This window comes from Argopecten irradians, chromosome 9 (genome assembly GCF_041381155.1).
Source record: "Argopecten irradians isolate NY chromosome 9, Ai_NY, whole genome shotgun sequence".
NCBI lineage: Eukaryota > Metazoa > Mollusca > Bivalvia > Pectinida > Pectinidae > Argopecten > Argopecten irradians.
The window spans coordinates 42,508,262-42,517,477 of NC_091142.1; positions in this window are offsets into that span (position 1 = coordinate 42,508,262).

Genomic DNA, 9,216 nt, shown 5'->3' on the forward strand with positions numbered 1-9,216 from the left:
ACCCCTCCGTCAAGGTGATATCCCTCCATACATACATCACACCTGTCTGACATGTTACACGTATAGTTACCTCTACAGACCCCTCCGTCAAGGTGATATCCCTCCATACATACATCACACCTGTCTGACGATTTACACGTATAGTTACCTCTACAGACCCCTCCGTCAAGGTGATATCCCTCCATACATACATCACACCTGTCTGACATGTTACACGTATAGTTACCTCTACAGACCCCTCCGTCAAGGTGATATCCCTCCATACATACATCACACCTGTCTGACATGTTACACGTATAGTTACCTCTACAGACCCCTCCGTCAAGGTGATATCCCTCCATACATACATCACACCTGTCTGACATGTTACACGTATAGTTACCTCTACAGACCCCTCCGTCAAGGTGATATCACTCCATACATACATCACACCTGTCTGACATGTTACACGTATAGTTACCTCTACAGACCCCTCCGTCAAGGTGATATCCCTCCATACATACATCACACCTGTCTGACATGTTACACGTATAGTTACCTCTACAGACCCCTCCGTCAAGGTGATATCCCTCCATACATACATCACACCTGTCTGACATGTTACACGTATAGTTACCTCTACAGACCCCTCCGTCAAGGTGATATCCCTCCATACATACATCACACCTGTCTGACATGTTACACGTATAGTTACCTCTACAGACCCCTCCGTCAAGGTGATATCCCTCCATCCATACATACACACCTGTCTGACATGTTACACGTATAGTTACCTCTACAGACCCCTCCGTCAAGGTGATATCCCTCCATATATACATCACACCTGTCTGACATGTTACACGTATAATTACCTCTACAGACCCCTCCGTCAAGGTGATATCCCTCCATACATACATCACACCTGTCTGACATGTTACACGTATAATTACCTCTACAGACCCCTCCGTCAAGGTGATATCCTTCCATACATACATCACACCTGTCTGACATGTTACACGTATAGTTACCTCTACAGACCCCTCCGTCAAGGTGATATCCCTCCATACATACATCACACCTGTCTGACATGTTACACGTATAGTTACCTCTACAGACCCCTCCGTCAAGGTGATATCCCTCCATACATACATCACACCTGTCTGACATGTTACACGTATAATTACCTCTACAGACCCCTCCGTCAAGGTGATATCCCTCCATACATACATCACACCTGTCTGACATGTTACACGTATAGTTACCTCTACAGACCCCTCCGTCAAGGTGATATCCTTCCATACATACATCACACCTGTCTGACATGTTACACGTATAGTTACCTCTACAGACCCCTCCGTCAAGGTGATATCCTTCCATACATACATCACACCTGTCTGGCATATTACACGTATAATTACCTCTACAGACTCCTCCGTCAAGGTGATATCCCTCCACACATTCGTCACACATGCCGGACTGACATGTTATTCGTGAAAGGGTAAGACAGTGAGTTTGCGGGTCGTCCCAATAACAATCTGTTAATAAAACAAGTATTTGTCATGCAATAACTAAGTAATGTGTATCGTATATTCAAAATGGCATTGTAAAACGAGAGAGTGTGCAGAGTCGCAAATGTTTTAAGCTTACCATTGATACAACACTAATCACCTCTAATCAATTTAGTAAAAACAACTCAAATGTTTATTAAAACAACGCGGGTCTTATTACATTTTAGCGCCGCGTTCCTATTTAAATGAATTATTAATTGAATAACATTACCTCATGTATCAAAGCAACGAAATTAGTTTGCACTATTAATAAGTTAAAACAGGACCTTTCTCTTTTGTGTTGTAACCTCATCACTGAATATTTATATCAGTTTTTTATCTTATCATTTTTTTTAAAGAAAATATAATGTTTTGTGTTTTTAAGTTGAAAATAATAAACGCAGATCGGATATGAAAGTCGGAAAATTAACAAAAATGTTACCTTGAGATGATAGCAGCCATGATGGTTTGCTGTCGTCTGCCGGCTGGTCAGTCTGTATCCAACAGTTACAGGGGAAAGTGTATACCCGACCATTCCCATCCTCCATTGTCACCTAAATACATAGAAGAAAACTATTATCATAATTACTCACGTGTGTCTACTATCTCGTCATTACACTATGTGTTATTCATTAGCGTTTTAGATTTTATTTTATCAACTTGAAAATCCTTGACCTTTTTGTGGTTAAGATCATGTCCCTCATTGCCAATGATTTTATATCAAAATGGAGCAAATTATAAACTTGAACACCATGATCTACTTCTTGCGATTATGTGACTTGTATCTGAAATGAAATCCACATTTATCATTCAATAACACGATTTTACCGTTTGTACCCGTATTCCATCCACCCCTGTCTGGTATAACCGGATATTGTTCACTTTTCCTAATTCCCTTTTGAGCAGCATTCGTCTTATCTCTCCCACAGCGAAATTATTGCCCAGACTGATATTTCGATAGCTAGATTCGGTACCGTCTATGTCCATGTAGAGCGTGTCGAGTGATCCGGAGTGTTCATGATTTCCGAGGAAAACCTTGACCAGCCATTGTTGTTTACCTAGTAGGACGAAACAGGAGGTGGATCATGTTTAATGTCCTGGTAGGTAAATCATCATCCCCGGTCTGTAATGTCTTGTGTGGGTTTGTTTACACTTTTGTGTTTTGTGAGGCTGTGGTATGTTAGTTTGATAATATGAGGTGAGTAAGAAAACTAATGAATATTTGTAAATGTTTGATTTTTCAAACGTATCTTGTTATATTGTGATTCTTTACGTGTTTTTCTATTTTTAACCAAAATCACATATCGTACGTCCGCACAAAAACTGATCTTTAAAATAAGTCCTGCTTTACAAAGTTGTATTAATTCAAATAGAGAGGCCATCTCCCATGTGTTTCTCCTAAGATGTCAATTTATCTTAGGACACGTTAAATCATACAGTAAGGTTACCATTTACCGACAGGTATATTTGTTATAACTGGATACACTGGTTTTTTTTCTGCAGTATTATATTGAAAGACTTGAATTAGATTGTGTTAAATCATACAAAAAGCGCAGACAAAAAATGGTGATTCCTTATCATCATTAGTTATAATACCATCCTTGTTTTTATTATATATTATGTATTTTAGATGACCAAATATCTGAAATAGTGACTTTACCATTATTATTAATATCATGGCTAAATGTTAAAGTTATAATCTGTACCTTTGCTTCAAATTAAATCATATTGGCAGTACTAAAAGAATACATTTGGGCTCTTATTTGTCTTTGTTGAAATAAAAATTATGCATTGTAAGTATTGTTATTCTCAAAATGTTTGTGTGTGTATGATTGAGAAAGAGTGTGTGTGTGTGGCTGTGTGTGTGTATTGTTTGTATAAGTGTATTTGTGTGGTGGTGACAAATAGCACATGTAAAGCTCTTCATGATTCGTCAGTATAAAAATTACGGCACATATAACTTGAGGTTACAGCGGATAAATATTGTTCTAGGAAACATTGGTTGTCCTATACGGCGCTTTAATCTTGGGCAACAGTTGTACTATTGTCGTCTGTTAAAACATAAGATGACATAGTTCTCAGTTATTGGACTGCGCATGTAAGAGTTCAAATCGAATGGTGGAACTGTTTATACAATCTCTCCCATGGTTCATTGCGGTCCCCACTTTCACCTCTGCCAACGGCTCACGGACTGGCTGTCTGTTGACCTCTGGACACAGAATGTTACGTCATGACGATTGTTTAATACATGCTTGGTGCATCCTTATATATGATGTCACTGCGTTTGTTTGAAATGGCGGACGTCGTATGCAAATCAAGACTATCACCTATAAGTAAATATAGTGTATCCGCAAAAGAATCCATTATTGCTTGGTTTGATATTGAATAATCAAATTATATAATGTCACAAATGACAGTCGTTTACATGAAAATGATACATAAGAATGTAGTATGCGTCCGAAATAGTGTTTTAAGAATCTTGAAATTTCGCGGGCCGTTAACAGGGGTGAAATTGTGCGGACCGCAATGCACCCTGGGAGAGATTGCTCTTTATACTTACCATAGCTGATTTGGAAACCAATGCACATGAGCAGGAGTAGGTACCAGGCCGGCCCCATCCTGGATGTAATCCACACTACCCTGGATAACAAGTGGTATCAGTAATTATTATAGATACTTCTGTATGAAGCTGGAATACTAGGGTCAAAATATATGTTTATATTTGCATGAAAATGCTATTGAAATGATTTTAAATTAACTAATGATAGAGTCGTGTATTTAACATAGATTTTTCTCCTATATCAATAAATATGCATGTCATATGACTGCCAAGCTGTGCATCTATTGTTTTTTATTATTTATCTTCTGAACTATTCGCAGGTTGTTCACAAGTGTGGCAAATTACATGTGTTAATCAAATAAATAAAGCAGTCATTTATAAATGTGCAGATTTCGACATGATAGATGCATCTGATTACCGTGCTGATCCACCAATAAATCTTTATCAACAATTGCATTTACATCCATGGTTATGTAACGATGACGTTTCCTGTGCCTGTAGTGACTCTTGTAGTATCTGTATGTCGCCATTATATAGTTACGTTCATATTTATTGCTTTCGGGTCTATTTGAAGGTTTTAGTTTCCCAATGTGTGTTGCTGTAGTGTCTTTTGGGAGGCTGTAGAATGTCCCGGTTTGTCTAGTAACGATATATAGTGTTTTATCGCGGATTCATACTGTAACGATGCCTACAAAATAGTGGCCTTATCCTGCTCATGGCAGAACGTTTTTTATTTGGAATAGTTCGAGGTGTAAGATATGGAATATGAAAAATTCTTATACATACCGTGCAGCTCTCGTGCAGTTCTCGTGCAGCTATAGGGTCTATGGATTATCAACTGGTATCGCAGTCACAGTATTTATATAAGGGGACCATGAACAATACAGCATGCCATTGGTCAGGGTGTGTTTTACCGTGATAACATACCGAGACATCCTGCAGTTAAGTGGTCACTAAGACATTAACCCTTCACTAAAGCGTTTTATAAGGACGTGACAATATAAGGTATATATGACACACAAATTTTGTATGCGTAACAGCAATGCTTTATCAGCGATTTCATATTTACATAAAAACAAATTATTGTGCATATAAGCCTTAATTTGTTATATCAACTGTTATATATTCACAGGTGTTTTTGCAGGACAAACTAACAAACATGGCTCGCCAAGAGTAAGGCAAATAACGCATAAACGGAAAAAAATCTAAATAAAAACATAATGACAGAACTTCACAATATGTCCCTGGATAAACTCACCCATAGTTAGTAGCCGGGTAAGGGTCTCACTTTGTCAGAACCAATAACAAAACGAAATATATAAAACTTGGTAAATAGGAAAAATATAATTTACATAAAGAATACATGATCAGTATCTTAAAATATAAGCTGTTTTTGGCGAGGGTTCTCTTTCAAGCCAAAATGCAGCTTATATTTTAAGACACTTATCATGTATTATTTTTATCCAGCAACATTACAATAATACATAATACGATTTGTATATTTGGCAATGTTACATTTATTAGCAAATTCGTATTACAGTGTATATTACATGCGAGGAGGTAAACAACGTTGCTTGACTTACAGATCAGTTACTGTAGGATGTTGTAAACTTTGTAGTCTATTTCACATTTGAAATTGTTTGTTGATACTGTGTAAGACAATTTGAATGTTTTGTTTCTGCACGTATTAAAGGAACCCGTTGTTACAACAGAGTCAGAGGAGTAAGCTTCACCACAAGATCTCTTACTTTTTTGGTCTATTGTTATGTAGCTCTGTGTGATTTGTGAAGTTTTGTAGTTCGGTTGTAGTTGGTCTGTATAGCTGTAGTTGGTTTTGTAAAAATAGTCAAGCCATCATTAAGATCATGCAGAAGTTTATTTGGTTATCATGTTTCATAATTCAAAACATATAATCGAAATTAATTAATTATAATTTACATTGTAGTAGTTCGAATAAAAGTTATTTTCTAAATAATGAACTGATTACAAAAATTGAATAAACAATTCTTTTGTTTTTTGGGAAATACTCATAAAAGGGGGGGGGTAATTATTTTATGGTAAAGTACATAATATATGCTTTGCAAAGATGCTTAATTTCAATTATATTATCCACTTCCCTAATTAAGGATATACTCCTCTGAGAAGTCAAAATTTTCTTGTATTAAACTTTTTTTCTCATATAGATTTTTGGAAAGAGGAGTTCATACCATGAAAGAAAATGAAAGAAAAAACATATGTCCGTGTGCTCGTTTTTGAGCTATTGTCACTCAAAGATACCTAGTTAACAAAATATTGGATTTTATGGGAATTTTGCCGTTTTGACCATATACACAAGATATTAAAGCCATAATTTCCTAATGAGGTGTTTGATATGTATTTATATTTGTAGAATTTATTTTCCAGTAGTCTTCTTTTAAAATATACCAGTTTTGATCAAAAAGACTAATATTTTTTTCTCAGAATAACAAGATATGCTACCGCTACCTCTTAATTTTGAGCTACAAAATGCACCATTTTCAGCCATTTTTGCCAAATATAACCCTTTATAGAAAAGGTTCTGGTATTAAACTTTTGTTAATATTTTGCACATCAATAGGAAACGGGTTGTTCTTTCAGAATCAGGCAGAAAAATGGGGGTCCGTGTGCTTACTTTTTTGCCCTACTTGAATATTTGTTATTTTTCAGTATTTTAGAGTAAAAATTAAAAGTGCTCAAATTAAATGTGAAAATAAAGTGAAAAAAGTGAATCATTTGATACATTAATGCTCAATATTTTAATTATCACGAACCAAGTAAAGATTTACAGCAAAAATTAGCTCAATACAGCTTAAAATGCTGGTGCAGTGATGATTTAAGTAAAAACAATTTCAGTAAAAAATGGTAAAACTGTGGCTCTACTTGAAGCGAAAAAAGACACAATTTCAAAACGGCCGCCAAATGGGCCATTTCTTAAAATCCCCGTATAAAAAAATCTGCTTAAGTTAGAACTGTAATTTTTTGACAAAATTTGCAACTGGCAACTTGCTACAGATATTGATAAATTGTATTTAAAAATCTCATAACTTCTTTGATCTTTGTCGAAACGAGACTTCAACGGGACTGAAACCTCAGAAGAATACATCCTTAAGATATATTTATACCATATAAGTAACTTTGGCCGATAATGAAATTAATCAACATAAATTTCAATTATTTACTAATTGTATTTATAATCTACACATCCAGTTGAAATGCATTGTACAATCATAATACCTGATAAATCGCATTGTGATATTATAAGTCCAAAAATAATAATTAAATCACTGAACAATTAACAATTTGAAGATACGCAATTAATGACTAATTATAATAGTGAAAATATGTTACAAACAAATATATACAATAACATAGAATTTCCTACTTGTAAAAAAGTCAAGCCATCAATAAGATCATGCAGATGTTTATTGGTAATGTCCAACATCTAGACTTATATACAAACTGGCTGGCTACAGGTGATAATCACAGGCAAACCGGCTTTCTCAGCTAAATTTTTGACAGCTGACACGAATACAATGGTTACACACACCGTGACCGCCGTACATTGCCAAAGGGTAAAAAATATATTTTAGGACAATATGATAGCTTCCGCTATTACTTAAGTAATCTACCTATATAACGCGTGACTTCCTTTGATTAACAATTTCAAGATGACCGAAACATCCGGAAGTTAATCTCCCATTTGAATTCATGCGTGTCGGTCAGAACGATTTATTGACTTCAAATATATTGCAGACTAATTGATAAGCCGACACATTTTTCTCATATCAATATCTAAATGAAGTGTGTTACACACACTGATAAAAATAATTACACAATATACCTTAGCTATAAAATTATACTTTTGAAAGTTCAATGTATTTACAAATAATCATTAGTTTCATAAGGGTAAAATATTCCTTATGATACTATGATAAACCCGTAAAGGTGGCTGGTGAGGGACAGTATCTTAACCACAAAAAGGTCAAGGATTTTCAAGTTGGTAAAATTAAATCTAAATCCCTAATATATATAAAACAAACTTTATTTATTTTATATCGATTGAGAAACAAGTTACACAACTTATATTAATCACTCTTGATGGCCCGGATGTAAGCGCGCGAGGGGTCTTAGTGTGGGAGGAAACCGGAGTGCCCGGAGAAAACAATTGCAGCATGGTCGCTTATGTACTTAAAAATACAAAAAAATATACCAAATACACAAATTTCAGCCCATAGTTCAAAGTTAACCGCAAAAACTTTCACTGACAAATTACTTAAGAGATAGACATGATAACATGACAATCCCAATGACAACGCCATGCTTCACTGATCACGCCACTCACTGACCACGTGATGCGACAGGATGGATAATCATTTGTTATACATGTATCATGTGTGTTTACGCGTTGTTTGCAGAATTTGTAGAATGTTTCAGTCCCGGCTTTATGTTTATCGCGTTTTACTTGAATAATCATGCAGCTTATATAATTAACCATATCATGGGAAACCTGCGAGGGTCAATTACCATAAAACAAGGTGAAAACATTATCAACGCTAACGCATTTTTTATCATTTTCCTTAAACTACACATAACGACTGTGATTTAAAGCATTGTAATAAATCATGAAAGGAGATTTCCAATAGTTTTTTGTCCATTATTTTCATGTTTACACGCCAAAACACAAAGATTCATTATATAACGATCACTTTAAATCGGGTCGATCATTTTATATCTGTATGTGCAAGCTATTGGTTATCTTCCTCGCTAAGCTAGTTTACTTTATCATCATCAGTTGAAAGCCAATCAATGCGACATAGATAGATATATAATAATAAATATATTTTATTTTCGTGTCACACACATTTAAAATGCATAGAGAATATACATAAAAAATGTCCGGCCAATATTGATCTATGAGACACGCATACCTTAAAAAAATCCCATACATTATACAGTAAATAAAAAGGTTGTATCAAACTTCTCACATGTGATATAACCTGATAGATACATTTAAATATTGTTTCATAAAATTAACCATTATAAAATGATAGAATGTCTCTTTTTCATAAATAAACAAAATTACCGAAAATATCCTGCAATTGCTTTTCATTT